The sequence below is a fragment of the Ambystoma mexicanum genome, chromosome 6q, assembly GCF_040938575.1.
Source record: "Ambystoma mexicanum isolate Mex_15411 chromosome 6q, UKY_AmexF1_1, whole genome shotgun sequence".
In the NCBI taxonomy this organism is placed as follows: Eukaryota; Metazoa; Chordata; class Amphibia; order Caudata; family Ambystomatidae; genus Ambystoma; species Ambystoma mexicanum.
Genome location: NC_090937.1, coordinates 567,448,429 through 567,468,666, shown reverse-complemented (window position 1 = coordinate 567,468,666; position 20,238 = coordinate 567,448,429).

Below are 20,238 nucleotides of genomic sequence, written 5' to 3'. Positions count from 1 at the left end.
CAATTCTAACATTCCCTCTGTCCTCATCCTACTTTACCTCTCCTCTGCGTTTGACACAGTCAACCATACCACCCTGCTGGATCATCTTTGTGACAACCTCGGTATCACTGATCAGGCTCTGGCCTGGCTGACCTCTTTTCTCTCTGATTGACCCTCCCAGGTACAACTTGGGTCCTTCCAATATTCAATCTCCCTCTTCTCATGTGGTGTTCCCCAGGGGTCTATCTTCTTGCCCTGGCTTTTCAACCAATACCTGGCAACTCTCGCTTACTGCATCTCAATATTCTCCATCGCTATGCTGATGACACCCAACTGATTTTCAGGCTTCCTTGAGCCTCCTCCTCTCCTTCCATCATCTCTGATTGTCTAATCGCCATTCAAAATTGGTGTGCCGCCAATGATCTATGTCTAAATGCCAACAAGACTGAGATCCTCCTTATTGGTAGACCATCTCCATCCTTTCCTCTCACTCTCTGGCCGGCCTCCCTTGGCCCTCCTCCCACCCCCAATTGTGCGGCTAAGAACCTTGGGGTTATCTTTGACTCTACACTTTCCTTCTCCGCACACATCTCTGATGTCTCCAAAAAATCTAACATTTTACTTCACCTCATTAGTGGTACTCTACCTTTCCTCTCCTTCCCTCAAAAGCTCACTGTCTCCCAAGCTCTGGTTCTTTCCAGACTGGATTATGGTAACAGCCTCTTCCTAAATCTACCTGCCTCCACTCTCTGCCCTCTACAACTAATCCAGAACAGGACTGCAAGACGTGTCCTTGGCCTAAAGCCCTGGGATCGTATCTCTCCAGCCTTGAAATCCCTTCATTTGCTCCCAGTGGATGCAAGGATTAAATTTAAAACCCTCTGCATTGTCCACAAGGCTTTCTGGGGCCTGGGTCCAAAATACCTTCAACTATCCCTCCGAAAATACCTCCCCTTTCGAGCCCTTCGCTCCTCTACTTCTAACTCCCTCAGTGTTAGTCGTTTTGCAAAAAAACAAGCTGGGGGTAGATCTCTGTCTTCGGCTGGTGCCTCCCTTTGGAACAGCCTCCCGGCCACCTTGAAACTTGAGGAAAAACATCTTCGGTTCCAGAAACCTCTCAAGACCTTTCTCTTTGCCTCTGCCTTTGCCCCCCTTCCCCCCTGTTGATCTGTTTCTTCTCATGGCATTGTGCACCTGGCCATCCTCTGTTCTTTTTGGCCCAGATATCTGCTCACCCTGCCACCCTCCTGTACTGCCTCCAGGCCACCATCTGCACTAGGGTTCTGTATCTGTACCCATACAGTCCCCCCTCCCACGTTTCTTCTGCACGTATCAGATATACCTTTCTGACTAACTTTCACCAGCCACTTGGTGGCTGCACTACCATGGTTTAAAGCCCTTATTTATTATTTTTTCTATTTAATATTTATTTATGTTGTCTCTCCTCTGCTTCGCACGTCCCACTCACCCCCCCTTCCTTGCACTTTTCCCCCATTTTCCTTTCCCATGCACTTGCGCTTTCTTAAATGTCACTGGGCCTAGTAAGATCGCTGTTTTTTTCTGTTTTTTCTCTCCCTTATTCCCCTCCCTTTTTGCCTGGCCACGCTCTGAAACACTTATGTACGAGCGCGATATAAATAAAATATAATTTCATTTCATTTACCTGTTAATAGCAGAGGTTACAGTATGTCAGATCATGTAAGATCCCACATAAAGGAGGAGGTCAACAAGATGCTTGATCTTGGGGTAATAGAGCCCTCTACCAGTCCATGGTCTGGTCCAGTTGTTCTAGTACCAAAGGCAGGATCCAAGGAATTGAGATTCTGTGTGGACTATAGAGCTCTCAATGCAGTCACCAAGAATGATGCCCACCCTTTACAAAGAACAGATGGACTGGTGAATAAACGTGGCTCAGTACATTTGATCTCACTTCAGGCTATTGGCAAATAGCACTGACAGACCATCCCAAGGAGAAAACTGCATTCTCAACCCCAGCAGGCCTCTACCTGTTTAAGGTAATGCCTTTTGGATTAAAGAATGCACCTGATTAATTCCAAAGGATAGTTAATCAAGTTCTGAATGGGACGGAGGACTTGAGCAGGCCCTTCTGACCATAAAGGCTAGGAAATGTCATATTGGTCAGAGTAAAGTGGTCTACCTTGTACATGAGGTAGGACGAGGTGAAATCATGCCATGTACACAACTGGGCCAACCCTATTACTCAAACCCAAGTGAGAGCCTTTCCAGGCCTCACTGGGTAGTGTAGGAACTTCATTGAGAACTATGGGACCATAGCTTCTCCCTTGAATGTGATCTCCGTTCCCAAATTCCCTTAAAGGGTCAGGTGGAATGAGGAGTACACTCAAGCATTTGAAGGCCTAAAGAAAGCCCCTTGTCAAGCTCCAGTCCTAAGAGCTCCTGATTATAACCAAACCTTCATTGTGCAATCTTATGCTTCAAATACAGGTATAGGAGCAGTCCTTAGTCAAATGGATGAGAAAGGTAGGGAGCACCCCATTTGCTTCATCAGCAGGAAGCTGAAGGAACCAGAAACTAGGTGTGCAATCATTGAGCATGAATGCTTTGTTACTGTGTGGTCACTGAAGAAGTTTAAACCATACTTGTATGGATCTACTTTTGTGATTCAGACTGACCACCAACCCTTGAGATGGTTGATGCAAATGAAAGGGGAAAACCCATAAATACTGAGACGGTCAATCAGCCTGCAATGGTTTGATTTCACCATTGAACACAGATAAGGGTGTCACCACCAAAATGCTGATGGTCTCTCCAGGATGTTTGAACGACTGGAGTAAGGAGATTCTTCCAGGAGTGTATTAAACCCTCTTGCCCCTTGGTCTGTGGGGAACGAGTGTTAGGGAAAATTCTCAAAATGTGCTAATTTCCCTTACCTTTTGAGACCCCCAGCAACTTTGCTGGATTTTTAGGATTTGATTTTTTTACCTGTGAAGAGTGAGAGCCTTTTTTCCCACTCGTCCATGTATCTTGTGTGTGTTCTACTTTTGTGTTCTTTGGCTAAGGAGTTTTAAAACAACTCCAGTGGCATCATCTTTTTCTGTGTGTCACACAGGACCTTCAGTGCAGTGGCACAGGGGTGTCTTTCAGACTCCACAAGGTTTTAATACCTTCTCTGGGACTGACTACCGTCTCCCAGAGCCTGTAAAGTTAAATTGGCTTTACTAGTCTCTTTAAATGTACTGACCCAGCACACACTATCTTCCTATAGAGTGCTGGAGGGGTTGCTTAGCTTCCCCTGAGTCAAAATACTCATGTATCAGTAAAATGTAACCTTTTCCTACTTTAAATGGCTGTTGGCAGTGGTTTAGATCAACTACTGTGATTTTTTCTGACCGCTAACAACGGTAGCTAAAAATCAGGTCAGCCATGTTTTTCAATATGGCGCCCAAGACCTATCTATAAAAACAAACTCTGGTCATCTATTTTCCCCATTTCTTTTAGGAAAAATCCTTCTTGTGTTTGTCTCTGCGCGCCAAACCAGGTTTAGTCACTTTGTTTGTTGGCCCTTGGCGGGCTTCAGTGCGGAAGCCCTCCTCTGGTTCCTGAGTGTCTGGGGTGGACAAGATGTGAGGGAGGTGCCCGAAACTCCCTGTGCTTAGTCGAGACCCGACTGCACTCTGGCGTGATTTCTGGCTGGCTGTCCGGCAAGGACAGCCACCCTGCTGTGTGAGTGACAGCCAGGCTGGAATGAATGGGGGAAAACTGTTTAAAAGCAGGTCTCTGGGACTTGGAAAGCACAGTCGACCACCTGAACGAAATAACCTAGGACAAGCTGAAGGAAGAGGACTGCTGCAACTCCTGGATGACTGGTGAAGCTCTGCTGCAGGTCCGAATTGCCTGAAACTCCAATTGACAGAGAAGCCATTCAAGGTTAACTTCTTCCCTTGAGTTTGGTGGGAACAACCAACTCGTAATCCACCTGGACACTGTCATTTTCTGGTCGAATTTTTATCAGAGTGCTGTTGAAAACCGGATAGCTAGAGGGAAGGGAAACCAGGTTGTGGACTTTAAGGCACTCACACCTTAAACCAACGTCTTGCTACAGCTTTTGGCCTCATCCCTGGGCAGTGCAGGAACCTCCCGGCATCCTCCTTCTTGTCCCCACGACTGAAGCCCAGGAACAGCGAGATCTGCTCGAACTGCCAGGAACAACTGCCTCAGCTACAGCTTTGACAAGGTACTGTAAAAACACGGTCCGGATCTATTTTCGGCCATCGAGAAAGTGCGTGAAACTTTCCTCAACTTCGAAGGCTTGTCCTTCCCTAAACATTCATCAAACTTTTCGCCTAGCCAAATTCTTCTAAACTCCGTGGCAAAGACTTACCCGTTATCTACCAGAACTGTGCTTTCCTATACAAAGACTCTGAACCATTGACTTTGGCCCAGACCTATGCGAAGAATTGCTGGTTGTATTTAACTGAAACCCTTTGCCCTGCCTATGAATGTATTTGGGCTGTCTATTCTTATAACCTTGTCTTTTTATCCCTTTAATAAGTATCTGAAGTGCCATTTTGCTCCCACTTCACAGGAGCTAAACTTGTTCATTTACTTACCGGTTGGATGTTTGTGGTGTATTAGTGTGTGATATTGAGCTGCTTATGCTAGTGTAATGTTTTCTAACTGACAGAGTAAATAAATGTATATTATTTTACCAAGAAACCTTAAGTAAGTTTTTGTTCGAATCACTGTATTAGTTGTTCCTTTGTGTAACTTGTTCTACTGCTCACTTAAACTCTTGAGATAAGTCTCAGCCATCACTACCACTTTACTGTGCAGTACAGGCTTGTACCAAAGGTGAAATTGTGCTTACACTTGTAGCCCTAATTGCCTGTAGTGTTCCAAAAGGGTACTGCAGGTGATTCTGCCTAACAATCACCCGTGATGCCACCCTGCAGGCAGCCCCCTCCACATGGGACAACCACACCCCATCCCCCATCACCCGTAGCGCCACCCTGCAGGCAGCCTCCACCACATGGGACACCCCAGCCCCATCACCCGTGACATCACCCTGCAGGCAGCCCCCACCACATGGGACACCCCCACCCCAGCCAATATCACCCATGACGCCACCCTGCAGGCAGTCCCCACCACATGGGACACCCCCCCCCAGCTGCCATCACCCGTGGCACCACCCTTCAGGCAGCCCCCTCCACATGCGATCCCACCATCCCCATCACTTGTGGTGCCACCCTGCAGTCAGCCCCTACCACATGGGACACCACAGCCCCCATCACCCGTAGTGCCACACTGCATCCAGCCCCCTCTACATGGGACCCCCAGCCCCCATCAATTGTGGCGCCACCCTACAGGCAGCCCCCTCCACATGGGACACGCCAGCCCCCATCACCCTTGGCGCCACCCTGCAGGCAGCCCCCTCCACATTGGACACCCCCACCCCAGCCCCATCACCCCACCCTGCAGGCAGCCCTCTCCACATGGGACACCCCAGCACCATCACCCGTCACGCCACCCTGCAGGCTGCACTCTCCGCAAGGGACACCCCAGCCCCCATCACCCATCACCCCACCCTGCAGGCTGCCCCCTCCAGACAGGACATCACCTGCATTCTGTACACTGACATAGTAACACATTATCAGTCCATCGAGTGTGTTGTGCACCTTGACTGCCGTGTCGTGACACCACCCCGAATATACACTGGAACATGTATCCTGCAAGCCAAAATAAACGCATACACCTGGGACACATACATGAGTGTGACAGCTGCTCAAACACAATTGCTGTCTGCAACCATCTCCCAACATACACATGTAACAAGTCAATGTCAAAGTGAGGCCCTGCTGGCCACATGACAATGTCATGGGAAGAATCACCATGGATAAATATTCCTACAAGGACAGAATAAAAACCAGCCTCAACATACACTAGCCAGGCGTCTCACAGCCTTAGCCTCAATGAGCAGCTATTTCAAGAATGGATTTACAAATAAACACATCACTGTTTCTCTCATGTGTGAAGGACATGGCAATCAGACAGTGCGCCACGCACCGAGACAGTTGCATTTGTCAGCCGATGTGTAAATACAAAGAAATTCCAATAGTGCATGCCAGTGCAAGAGGTTGACCAAAACCAGAGATAATGTGAACTGCACAAACACATGCTGGTGAAGGGGAAAGCACTACACGTGTGTGACATAGCATCAAGCAAATCATGTGCCGATATCGTGAACATGCAACACCCGACAGTAACCCCACCCATGACCCTCACTAACACATTGAGGTCTAATACCCCATGATGCTGCACATGTGAAACAAAATGCCCTTTGACCCTGCACACCCAAACTCCCACTTCATACACCACCACCGGTCAGCCACATGTGTATGCTCACCTGCATCTGAACACCAAATATCACACATGCATGTAAGGAACCACATACATGACTAACAATGGTCAGAATCTGGTCTACTAAATGGGCTACCAAACCGGCACACTGCTAAAATAACTGTGACAAACAATGAGTGTGAGATAAAAAAGAAATTATATTTAACAGTCGTATTAACTTCATACATACTGCAAAAGAAATGTCAAATCATAAACATGTACAAATATAAAATGTAGAATTGTTCATGTGTAAGAAAATATGGACAATAAAATAATTAAAAGAAGTACCAAGAAGTACTGTTCACTGTGAAGTGTTTTTCTGCTATCCTTCGTTTTTGCATCTTGTATTGCTCTTTAACACTCGTACATTTGACGAGCCCAGTGCTGAGGAGGACGTCGTTTTAAGCAATACACAAACTGCCTGACCTTCAACTTTACTGTGATTGCTCAGTTTGCTAAGACACTCCCCTAAACCCACCCCACTGCAGCTTCAAGATCTGAGTGTGCAGCGCACCTGCGCGCGCACCCGGAAGTACCAATAAGTACTGTTCACTGTGAAGTGCTCTTCTGCTATCCTTCGTTTTTGCATCTTGTATTGCTCTTCAACACTCGTACATGTGACGAGCCCAGTGCTGAGGAGGACGTCGTTTTAAGCAACACACAAACTGCCTGACCTTCAAGTAATTTTTCTTTTGTAGCTAAATTGAAGAATTGAACTTTAAGCAGATTCCCAAGCTACTCAGAGGACCGCAAGTGTGTTTTGCTTACTGACGCCCGCCCTCTTTTCTGTTTGTGTTTTCCCCCTCTGCAGCTTTAGTGTGATTGCTCAGTTTGCTAAGACACTCCCCTAAGCTCGCCCCACTGCAGCTTCAAGATCTGAGTGTGCAGCGCACCTGTGCGCGCACCCGGATGTACCAAGAAGTACTGTTCACTGTTAACGGTGAACGGTTAGCGGTGAGTGGCCAAGAGACCATATCATAACTGACCTTGATAATAAAAAAGCGTATTGTGTAATTGTGAAAAACCTTCCTTATAGAATCCTAGGGAACTCTCATAGACCTGTATATATAATTTGTGTCTTGTGTCAAATGGTCAGATTGTATTCTTTACGAACAAACATGCCGGATATTGAACCACTTACTGATCACCCTTATGATTTTCATACAACACCCAAACGAAACGTGAATGGTCCCCCCACGCGGGGAGCCTCATGGGGTAGATCGCTCTCTCACACAAGCGATATAAGGAAGTTCTATTCTGATGGCTCAACAAGCCTCGCTAGTAGTACTGCCAAAGAGTCTGACGAACAAAATTGTGAAACAAAAAAAAACAGCAGCAAACCTACAAGTGAAAATTCTCAAGCTGTAGCGGCTATCCCTGTCGAGTCTGTGGCAAGTGAACCTGCAATTGACATGTGTACGCCGTCAGATTCCCTGCTTGCTGCTTTTTCCGAACAAAATCTATTGGGTGATTTTGCTCTTCCCTTAAACACCAAATTAATGGCAGAGATAATTGTACATCCGGAGCCTGCAATAATACCTGACAGCCTTCCTTTAGAGTGTAGCGTACTGAATGAAAAGAATGACAAAGATGAGATCCCTCATAAGTTGTCAGATGTTACAGCCCCTATTGACAAGGAGGAAATAAATGCACAAACAACTACAGAGGACGATGTGGAGCCCCTATCACAATCTCCTGTGATGTTTCAGGAATGTTCCCATGACTCCTCTATTTTGTCTATATCATTTACACACATTCTCCAAAACAACCAGAGTATGGTAGGGATAAAATCCAATGTTCTGATAAGACGGCCACGTTGACCCCTTCTGAGTTAACCTTACAGGCCATGAACACTGCACTGTTTTCATTGGCCAAGTTGTATGAAACTTTGGATACAAGGTTAATGGATCAGAACTTTCTCCTCAAGGAGCTGTTAGAAAGTAAGAACACTGTGCAGATACCTGTTGAACAACTGTCGGCTAAGAGTACAAATGCAGTTAAAATAATTTCTCTTCCACCATTAGTTGCGGATGAATTTAATGTTAACAACATGATCAATTGAAAGAATCAGCCTGAAAGTGAGCATACTTCAGTGAGTGCTGAAGGTAAGAAAACAGGTGATGGTTGTGTATTGTATGACAAAGCTACTATTGAAATTATTGATCAGGATGAGGTGGAAGTGGAAAAGAAAATAGAAAGGAAAGAAACAGGAGAGATAAACAATGAAAAAAAAAGATGTTAACAAATTATTGTCATGTAATGATAATGAAACATATAATATATTCAGTGTGACTAAAAAAGGGAAGAAAAAACAATTGCTAAAAGAGCAAACAGAGACAAGAAAAATTAAAAACCAAAAGTTAATGAAAATACATAAGAATAAAAACTCGTGTCAATTTCTAAAACAAATAACTTAACAGACAAAAGAAATCAAGAAAAAAGTGCAGCTATTGTCTGGAAATATACCATTCTCAACAGAAGTAAAACCATCCCACCTCCTATACAGCTAGTCTGTCATGAAAATAAAACCCCATTGACTGAAGAGCAAAGGTATGAACCTTTAGATAACCTAGTTAACGAGGTAACAAAAAAATGAACAAATAACGGGTGGTTTGAGATCTTCTCCTATGCCACAAACGGATCGATCAGATCAACTAAAGAGAGATTTCGAGAATAAATCCCAAGTTTATCCATTTCAGACCTCAGAAGACAGAAGCGAGGAGATTATGAAATCTATGGGCATCCCAAAAGTGAATGAGGAAAAAGCTCCCCATAATGTCACTTTTGATGAAGCAAGAAAAATGCCAGTAAGTGGCAACAACGCAATGACAAACAAAGAGAAATGAAAACTCTCCAGAAAAACAGACACAACAAATGTAATGACTCTACACACGTGAGTCTAACTCTGCAATGCCGAGGTGACAGGTTTGGACTATATGATCTAAATCGATCTTCTGTATTAAACATATTGCAATCTATTCCGGTACTTTGAGAGTTGAAATCTGATGACATAGCACAAATAGAATGTATTGATGATCATGATAGATCCATTGTAAAAATTTGGATGTCCTCAGCCTTAGTCAAATACTCTATATTGCCTGTAAAATATGAAATATATAAATTGGGCTTTTTGTTACATAACTATGCTGTAACATCTATAACGGAAAATAACCATTATCAAAATGCAGCCAAAACATACTCTGCAAGTGTCACCAATGGACATATGAATAGCTTAAATGGAAGAACAGGGCTTATTGATAGAATTGTTGATCCAATGGCGATCAGATGTTCTATAATGATAACCAAGCACGACTGGTAACTAGCTTTTCACAGCAAAAAGTGACAAAGGAATGATAGCTAATCTGTAAGGAAAATGATGTAAAGGTTCAGTTAGCCTCTTGGAACACAAGATGCCACTCGCATCTTGCCTCAACTTAAATTAATACATTGGGAGTCTATGATATAATATTATTGCAAGAAGTGTAGCTTACCATTGCCCCTGTGTGGGAAAACCATTATGTTATTTTAGAACCAGCTATCAAACTTGCCAAAGGTCGTCCAAAAGCGGGTCTTTTGACAGCCGTGATAATGGCTAGCAGAATGAAAGCTGAAGCATGGTCATCTCCGAACAGCTTCAAGCAGCTGGTTCGAATTATATCTAATAATCCTACTATAGCTTGTATTAATTTATATTGGAATCACATAGCTATCACGGACAAACAATTCTTTAAAGACCTAACAAAATGTCTAAATCTGGTCGATAAGGACCCGCTTGTCAATTTTGTTATCATTGCAGGTGATTTGAACATGGATTGTCTTAATGGGAAAAAGGGCAAGCTAAAGGAAACTAAGGAAAAACTGAGCTCTCTGATGAAGGAGAGGGGTTTTAATATGGTTAATGGGGCTGTAACTGGAGATATCCCTCCTAAGGTTACGTGGCAGCAAGGACCCCTGGTCTCCACAATTGATTACATCTACACCAACAATGAACTCTTTTCTCTTGCGACTTCCTTAAAAGTGAAACAACAATCGAAAAGTGACCATAACATGCTTTAGCTTTCATGGTCATGGCCTGATTGATCCGATTTAAGTGTTGGTTCAAAATACACAGAGAACCTGGAATTAACAGGCAACGACAACCGCTTTAAATGGACCTCAGAGAATTTAGACAGCCTGCTGCTTGCATTATTATATCCAAAAAATATACTAAAGCCAAACTTGAATTATGCAGAGGGAGATTATGTGGGAATGTTACACTTATTTAGGAAACCTAATCGGCCTTCTCTTGCAAACCAGAAACAACATGAACATGTATATGATGATGAGATCAGAGAAAAGAAAGCAGAGCTCAGAAGAGAGGTACGATACATTATGCGTCAGAATCATATTAACAAGGCTCGCATGATATCCAAAAGTAAGAACAGATATAAAAATTGGATTAAACAACGGAAAGCAGAAATGATTCTGAAAGACACCCAGCTTATGCTGTGGTCAATAGCTTCTAAGAGCTCTGCCCTAAAATGGGGTCTAATTAAAACCACTTATGGAAATAAACAATCCATAAAACAAATAAATGTTGTACCGGAGGAAATATGGATCCAGTACTACAGTTCCTTATATGCAGAAACCCATATTCCGAAGGAACAACCCGATTATGATTCTAAGGGAAAAGAACAATTGATATTTGATAACTGTGACATCATAATGTATGTCAAGAAACTAAGCAAATCAAGAGCCCCTGGCCCGGATGGGCTTTCTAACATTATGTTAAGAAAGAATCCGGAGGCATGGGCTGCCATATTGGGAGCCGTATTCAATCAAGTCATTGACAGCAACAGAATTCCATCTTCTTGGCAAAAGTCAACAATAGTCCCCATTTATAAAAAGGGGGACAGATTGGACCCTAAAAACTATAGGCCTATTGCATTACTAGATGCTCCAGGGAAAATCTTTGCATGGCTAGTCCTAAGAGATTTTAATAAGTGGTCCAGGGAAGTAGGACTGAATGATCCTTTTCAGACGGGTTTCACAGTGGGTTTAGGTACCTCTGTGAACCTACAAGTGTTGAATGCTATAAAGCAACACGAGTTACAGGCTAATCAAGCGGTATATATGGCTTTTATCGATTTTGAAACCGCTTTTGATTCTGTTTCAAGAAAATTACTATTTAATAAACTGGCCAAAGATCTTTGTCCAGCGTATTTACACCATTGGATTGTACAATTCCACAGTAAAACTTCAATACGAGTACGTCTAACAATGGACGGAACTCTATCGAATGCGATAGATACTCATAAAGTTTGGAAACAGAGATGCCTGTTGGCTTCAACTCTTTTTAACTATTTTATAGCTGATGTCGTCCGGGAGTTCAGAGGGGTAACTTCGGACCCACCTCGTCTTGGGCAACATGCGGTCCCCTGGATGTTTTATGCGGATGATCTGGTTTTGCTTGCTAAAACACCCACGGGTCTGCAGAACTTACTAGACCAACTGGGAAAGTATGTGCAAAGAAACGGCTTGGTCATAAATGTATCCAAGACAAAGACATTGAAGAATGTTCCCAACAAAAAAGCTAGAGCATCTAGTTTCTCTTGGTCCCTTATGCTTGAACCACTGGAGAACGTAACCCAATATAAATATTTGGGAATTAATGTGAATTCGCATAGGGCTGATATACCATACTTAGAAGACCTTAAAAAGAAAATCAGTACTGCTGTTTCCCAAACCTCCATCATAAATCAAAAATATTGTACCTTTTCTTTAAAACCTGTCATTATGTTCTACTGTCAAAAGGTAGTTCCTACTGTCCTCTATGGTGCTGAGACCAGGTGTTGGAGAAACGAGATGGTCTGGTTGAGATTGGAAGGCCAATATTGGAAGAATGCTCTGCATGTACCAAAAGCTATGCAAATGTGTCAGTTGAGATACAAATTGGGTTTATCATCATTATACAGTATGTACATTTGGAGACTATGCCATTTCTTTCGTAAATGTATTATGAAACAACAGGAAAATACCATACTTTGTATTCTATCTATGTATATAAGAACAAGTGAGCACAAAGCTATAAGTATTTGGCGTAAACAAGTAGAGTGTTTTCTGTTGAAGGCTGATGTTTCTGAAGAACTGCTAATAACAAATCCCAACAAAGCCAAAGAAAAAATTATAATTTGGGACTGGATTAACACCTATGAGTTATGTCAAAAGACTAAGCAGGCTTTGTCTCATAGTATAATTGCAAAGAAGATTAGGACCCCAGAAAACTATTTGTTAAAATTCCCTGGTGCTAGGGCCAGACATTCTTTCCTAAGATTCAGGATGAACTTGTGGAATACAAGAAGTAACTTAGCAAAATGGAATATTGTTACTAAAGATGAGAATTTCTGTCGTTTCTGTAATGATCCTAAAATTCCAGAAACTCTGGTTCATATAGTTGTGGAATGTCCCATGCTACTCTGCAAAAGAACTGAGCAATTAAAAAAATACTTTGAAACATGTATCTCCTTGACAACTGAACAACTCTGGTTGCGAATCTACAACACTCAAATAACTAATATAAGATTAGCAATTGTTAACTATCTAAGAGCACTAAAAATAAAGAAGGGTTGTAATGAGAAATTACAATGATGCAAGCAAGAACGTTTAATGTAGGTAAAATTCATTTGGACAAATTAACTAGCTTTTATATCGCGAAACAAAAAGAATATTTTTTATGAGGTGAGATAAATATATGAATAGTTGACTAATATTTTAATGTGGTATATTTTCATAATATGAAATTATTGTATTTGTAATGATGTGATATATAATTGTTTAGTTTTATTGTGTAGAGTATTGTGGTTATGTTTTGTTAGTCTTTGTATTTTGTTTTTTGTTTTTATATGCTTTGTTTATGTATTAAGTATTGATTTTTCAACTATGTCAAAAAAAATTAAAAAATTACATTCAAACATGTCAAATGGAATCTGTAATAAACACACCGAAAAATGATGTACAAAGCCAGCGGGCTCATTGTTTGTCCCCTGGGCTATCCAGGGCTGACTCACTTCCCTCCTCTGCCTCTTGGAGGCAGCCCATTGCCTGGTCCTGTATGGCTTGCATGCTGTCCCTCATCCTCCTCTACCGCACCCCTGCATCCCTGGAAGCCTCTTCTAGGATCTTGGCCCGCCTATGTGCTCTCCTCTCCACTGCCTCTGCCCTGGCCCTGGCAACTTGTGCCTCCCAAGCCCACTCCCTCTCCGCAACCAGCAGCATCAACAATTCCACCTGGACACCCACCTTGTCCCTTGAGCGGCAGTGCTCCTTCTACCTGGTCACCGTTGACCTGTGTGCAGCTTGCCTCCTTGATGGAAATTGGCCCTGGGAAGAGTGGGCCTGGCTGGTGCCATGCTGCAGCTTCCTGTAACAGCATGCCCTACGCATGTACCGCTGCCATCTTGATGTTGGTTGATGGGGGGTACGGTTCCAGCACTGTCCTGCTATGCCAGTTGCTCCACTGATGCCCAGTCCTGTGTAGGAGCCTGGTCAGGCACAGTAACCACCTCCACTGTACTCCCTTGGACAATCACCTCAGGCAGAGACGTTCCAACCACCAGACAGGGCGTAGTGGCACGTCAGGAGTATAGTGGGCCGTGATGGGAACCTGCAAGGAAGGCCACCCAGAGGACAACTGGGGCACAGAGGTGGCAGTGGAGGAGTGGGCAGATGAATGTGCCTGTGCACACAGACCACCTGAAAGCAGTCCACGCGCCAGCTGGGACAGGGAGTTGTTCATTGATCCGTGATTATTTCTGAGTCTCTCCCGAATTACCCTCACATCATCAGGGATCACGCCCACCCGCCTCGCAATCCCAGCCAGCAGAGCATGCAAAAGTGCTGGGGTGACCATCAAGCCCCCAAAGGGGGGCCCAGCCACTCAAGTGGAGCCTCATTTGTAAGTCAATTGTATCCGCCAAACGTCCCTTGTGTAAACGTGTCGATAAGTGTAGCCGCGTACACTTATACACGGCTACACTTATCGACACGTTTACGTTTAAATGAGGCTCCACTTGAGTGCCATTTGACAGCAATGTAGGCCCACGTTACGGCGGAGAAATCATGCCGTTCACTATGAAAACATCTTCTTAAACTATTACAGACCAAGATTAATATCTCATAGAAATACATGCTTTGTATTGTTGAATAATTCTGATGCTAAATAAAGGTAATCTGTTTCGTTTGGTCTGCGTGAAAAAATTGTTCTCTGCGCCTTATATGGACTATTATAGACATTGAGATCGACAATCAAGTTTGAAAATCAACAATGAAACAAACATGGATCTCAGCTGTTTGATCATTAAATGTATTTGTGAGTGTCATTTTAGTAATATCAAATGCAATTTATTAGTGCGCCCTGAGGAAGGCGACCATCAGCCCTTGTGGGAATTTGGTAAATAGTGTCGCTGAAACTACTTTAAAGATCCAAAGGTATTGTTTACATGTAGTAGGCACTTAGCACTTTTTTGCCAGTATTTTGGCATTTAGCACCTTATTGTCAGTACTTGTAGAATTGGCCATTCCAAATAGCATTAAGGTCTTTTTGGTAACAAATGGTTGGCCATTGCAAGTATTAGGTTTTCTTTTCACAATTTAGCTAATTTGTTTACATAAATATATACTATAATGTAATTTTTATGATGTTATTGTGTGAATATAATGCAAATTATTATGTTATTATATTGATTGTGATAAATATTAAAATATGTATTTTATAAATAATTGCCTTTGACTGAGTTTCTTGTCCCCTTCCACTAGTGGAATCAACTGAGATTTATTGGAAGTTTAGTAATTATCTTTGTGACGCAATTTCTTTTGTTTCCATTATATTGCTCCCTTGGTCCACAGAGTTGGGGATATTCATCATTGTTGCCTGTGACCAACAACAAGCCATATCTGCACCACCCAGCAGTCGACACGCTAATGCTGGAATACAATGTCATACACAACACATGTCGACCATTGCCATGAGATGCCAATCAGCTGCAACTCACAACACGTACAAGACACAATGAGGATGTGGCACTTGCAAACATGCATGTAACGCACACACCACAGGGCATAATCCCACATGGGTACTCACCAACTTCATCCAGACGTCTCTTCCAGGCCAAGTACTGGGAGTGGAGTTCCGGGTCGAACCTCTCTAATACCCACAGACGTGTCCGGTGAAAGCGGTGGCAGCCTGCATGGTGCACCTACACAGTGGGTTCCGTCGCAAGGCCTGCCAACACCTTCATATGGCTGCAGGTCTTGAGGTCGTCCCAACGTTTCCTCTCCCGGTTCCTGGTGCGGACGGCCACCGCTTTGCTTTGATGGCAGTCATGATGTCATCTCAGATCCTCAGCCTTGAGGTGCAGCCCAGCTGTGTCCCTGTGTTGTAGAGGTCACCATAGGGGTCCAGGACACGATCCACCATGACCCCAACTTCAATGTCAGTGAAATTGGGTGCCCTCTGCTTTGATGTGGGGGTGGTGCCCTCACCAGATGATGCAGATGGGGCAGACATGTCACCCCCGAGGCAGTTATGGGCTTCCTGGGTCCTGGATGAGTCTCGTTGAGCAACGGTGGTCTTTGCAGAGGTGGGTGTCCCTGGAAGTACAGTGGAGGTGATTGCAGGTCCAACACAGGATTGCAGGCACAAGTGTGGCAGCTAGCATAAGAAGGCAGTGCAGGTTGCAGGCAGGCACTCAGACCCGAGCATGCAGCAGTACTGTAGTGGTGAATGGGGCAAAGCAGAGCCAGAAGAGGCAAGAAAAGCAGCAGTGTGGGCAGGAGGTACTGTGGTGTGCATCACGCAACCGCAGTTGCTGCCAGCACAGTGAAGGCCATTGTCTCATGAAGGGATTTAACATACTTAATTTACTGCAAGCGTATACTCTGCACACCCAGGTGGAACCTGTACGCGTTCACGTCATTGACGTATCCATCGAAGTAACGCGACACGCATCGTAATGCATACCCATATACTTTTGGAGGGGATTTGCCTCTATGCAAAAGCGCAGGTATTTTTATTTCTCCAGAAGCTACCGGTGAGTCACGTACACATCATTCATAACATGGGTGCCCCTGTGTATCGCGTACACAAATTCTTATCATTACAGTTGCTTAAGTGTGCATTGCGTATGCATTTTGGTGTTGCAAGAGTGCCAAGACGTACCGCGTAATGCTTTTACTTTTCACGTCAGCCACCAAGGGGTCAGTACATGCATTTTGGATATTTGGGGTGCCAGTGCATTACGCAACCCGTTACTTTTTCCAACAGGGGTAATATTGAGCCTGGCAGGACCATCCTAGTACGTTTTACATCACGTATCCTCCCCCTAACTACAATTGCACAGGACAATTGCTTGGTGTGCCTCCCATTGTACTAATCCATCAGTACCATGAGTGGGAAGGCCACAAGAGGGAAATGTGGGAGGGGAGGCCGAGGTGGCTAGGGTATGAGACATGCAGCGAAAGTTGTGCACCACCCCCAATAGGGTCAGGGGGGTGGATGTGATGCTTATGTCCCCAACAGCCAGGGTCAGGGAGCTACATCAGTATCTGTGCCCCCCCAAAAGGTACACAGACACGCAGGGGCAACTACTGTCCCACCATCAGTGGGTGATAGAATAGCCCAGGCCACTACTGGTCCAGCCTCTAATGCCCTGAGTGGTCCCAGCCACAAAGGGTCAGCACCACCTTCCAAGAGGCAGAAGCCTGCAGAACAGGGAATGGCTCAATCCCAAAGCACAGCAAATCGAGGAAGTCGAGGAAGTGGAGCTTCTATGATAAACAAATCCATCTCCTCGTGGACAATGTGTGCACAAACCACTGTGACATGCTCACGCTGGCAGGGAGCGCACATACGCCTAGTCAGCGTATGGTCCACTGGCGGAGAGTCACGTATTGCATCAACACCTTGGGCAATGAGAGACGCAGCTCTCATGCGGTCATGGAGCGGTGGTATGACCTCCACCACCAGACCAAAAAAAAGCTGGGTTCCAACCTTGCTTCTGCTATGGTGACTGGAGGTGGGTCACCGCAGGAGGAGGAGCTCACTCCACATGAAGAGGACATGAACAAGTTTATTCATGTGAATCAGATCCAAGGTGTACGAGGCCTGCCAGAATACGAGGAAACGTCCGGTGAGTGAAGAAGCGTGTGCATCCAGAATATGCGTATGTAGATTGAATTAATTGGTATGATTGTGTGGCACTTCTGTATGCATTTGTATGACAGCCATGGGTGAACCATGTCATGGTCTACTGACTCTTGCTTAGTGAACTGCAGAGTGCATACAACACATCTGCTGCATATCGGTTGAACATGGCTTTGTGACAGTAGTCATCCATAACTCGCAGATACTAATACACATTTCCAGCATGCCAACACAACGTGGCATCTGGCTATGTACATCAGTGATGTTAGTGACTCAGCTATGCCAGTCAAGTGCTTGTGTCTGAAGCAAGTGATATTCATCATGCACTGCATGTAGTAGATGTTCCATCCACACATGACCACAGGTGGCTTCAAGCTACACTTACCTTCCATGCATACTGTCAGCATACAGGACATTGTGCCATGAGTGTCCTAGAATTTGACTATGCAGTGCAAATCCCTGTTGCAGCTATGGCACTGAGCCCCTTGCAAGAAATCAGTCTGGAGTCATCCATGTTGAACTGCCACACTGGACACCCCTCCAGCCCCATGGGTGCATGGCCCTGCCTGTCCCTCTTGTGTGTCACTGTGCCCTCTTCCTATCTCCAAGCACATGTCCTCACTCTCTCCACATCACACACCTGGGACACTACACATGTCTGTTGGGAATGTCTGCAATGTTTACATGATCAGGGGCATGGGATGTGTTGGCAAGTGTGCAGATGACATGATTTCAGGGATATTAGTACATAGTGTATGAATGCAAATTATGGCATGGTGACATGCATGTAAATGTGTTGCAGGACAGCATTGTGATGACAATGCATGTAGTAGAAGCAATTTAGATGATTCTTCATGTCTTTATGTGTCCATGTGCAGGTGATGAGCCATGAGATTCAGCGGAGGAGGTAGAGGAGGAACGGCAGGCTGGGCGCCAACAGTGCACCAGTGGAGGACGTCGTGTGGCAGCCCACGAGAATCCACTGGTGCTATAGTCCATCCGGGGCACGACTCAGTATGAGTCCACCTCCAATGATACCAGTGGCACTGGTGGTGAGCCGGGCTTCACTTCCCGTATGCTGTCGGAGGTGACTGCATCAAGTGATGGTGCTGATGTAGCCTGTGCATCTGCAGGGGGCAATGTCCCCTCACAGGGCCAGTCAGTGTTGCCACGTCTGTCTGTGGTGGTTACGGCTGCAAGGACACGCTCGACTGTATTGGCTTACGGTCCTGGGATGGATGACCAAGGAGGGATGCAGTCCTGCAGCCACAGACAGCGGCTTCACATCAATGGCCACACGCCCTTGGGTCCAGCAGAAGTAGGGCATGCACATGTGGTGGACTTGTTGTGGCTGGAGATAATGTGTGGGAGCAGTCAATGTTCCGTGTTGCACAGCAACAGGCTACTTCCTATGAGCTGCATGCATTGCGGTGCACATGCCGCTCACACAGGCTGCACATTGTGGCCAGCAACAGGAGCTGATGGGACGAGCTGAGGTCTCTGCAAGCATACCTGGTTGCCGCCCTGAGGCAAGAGTTACTGGCCCTCAGAGCTTCAATGGAAGTACGAGAGGCAGCCCGCAGTACACTGTGCCAACAGCAGTTGGAACTGTTGAGTCATACCATCTCGGAGGAACTCTGTGTATCCCGTGAGGTGTTGCATGCAGACCTCTGAGTCTTCATGTCACAGATGCAATCATCTCAGTCCTGCATGGCCACTGCCATGGAGGACCAGGCCAGGGCAATGCGTGGTGAACCCCCCCTTACCACTGCCACCTTCTAATGTTATACCAGAGGGTGGCAACAGCAGCGATAGCTTTCCCGATCCATGCTCGCCGTGCGGCCCATGAACCCATGGAGGCAATTGTTTTTTCAACTTCCACACATGTGGGTGTTGATGTGCACCATGCCCCTCCCCCTCCTGGGTGCCCCCCGTCCATGATGGGCATATTCTTTTCTTTTTTTCCATCCCCCCGACCAGATGTTGGCATGTCATATCTTGTTTTGCCCTTTCCTGGTTGTGGTATTTGTTATTTTTTGCATTCATTGCCCTTGAGGTGTGCCATTAACCCCTCAGGGACTATACTTGTGCAGTGGTGTATGTGCAGGCATGCCTGGTGAACTAACCTTGCATGTTTGCATGGGGGTGCACTGGGTGGCATGGGCAGGTAAAGCTTTGTTTTTCCATGGCACGTGTGTGCTGTATCAATTATGCAGCACAATGTCTGTTTTGATATGTTTGCCCCTTTTGTTCCAGTAATCTGTGATGTGGCGGTGACTGCTTTCCCGGGTGAGATATACCGCAGGCAGCCCCCTCCACATGAGGCACCCCTGTCCCCATCACCCATGATGCCACCCTGCAGGCAGCCCCCTCCACATGGGACACCCCAGCCCCCATCACCAGTGATGCCACCCTGCAGGCAGCCCCCTCCACATGGGACACCCCCGTCCCCATCACACCTGGCGCCACCCTGCAGGCAGCCCCCTCCAATCTGGATGCTGACATAGTGACACATGTTCACTCCGTAGATGGCGTGTGGAGCACCTTGACTGCCGCGTAGTGACACCACCCTGAACCTCGTGGTCAAAATATATCCTGCAAACAGAAACAAATGCATACGCCTGGGCCACATCCTTCAGTGTGCCAGCTGCTCAAACACAATTGCTGTTGGCAACCATATCCCAACATACACATCACACAAG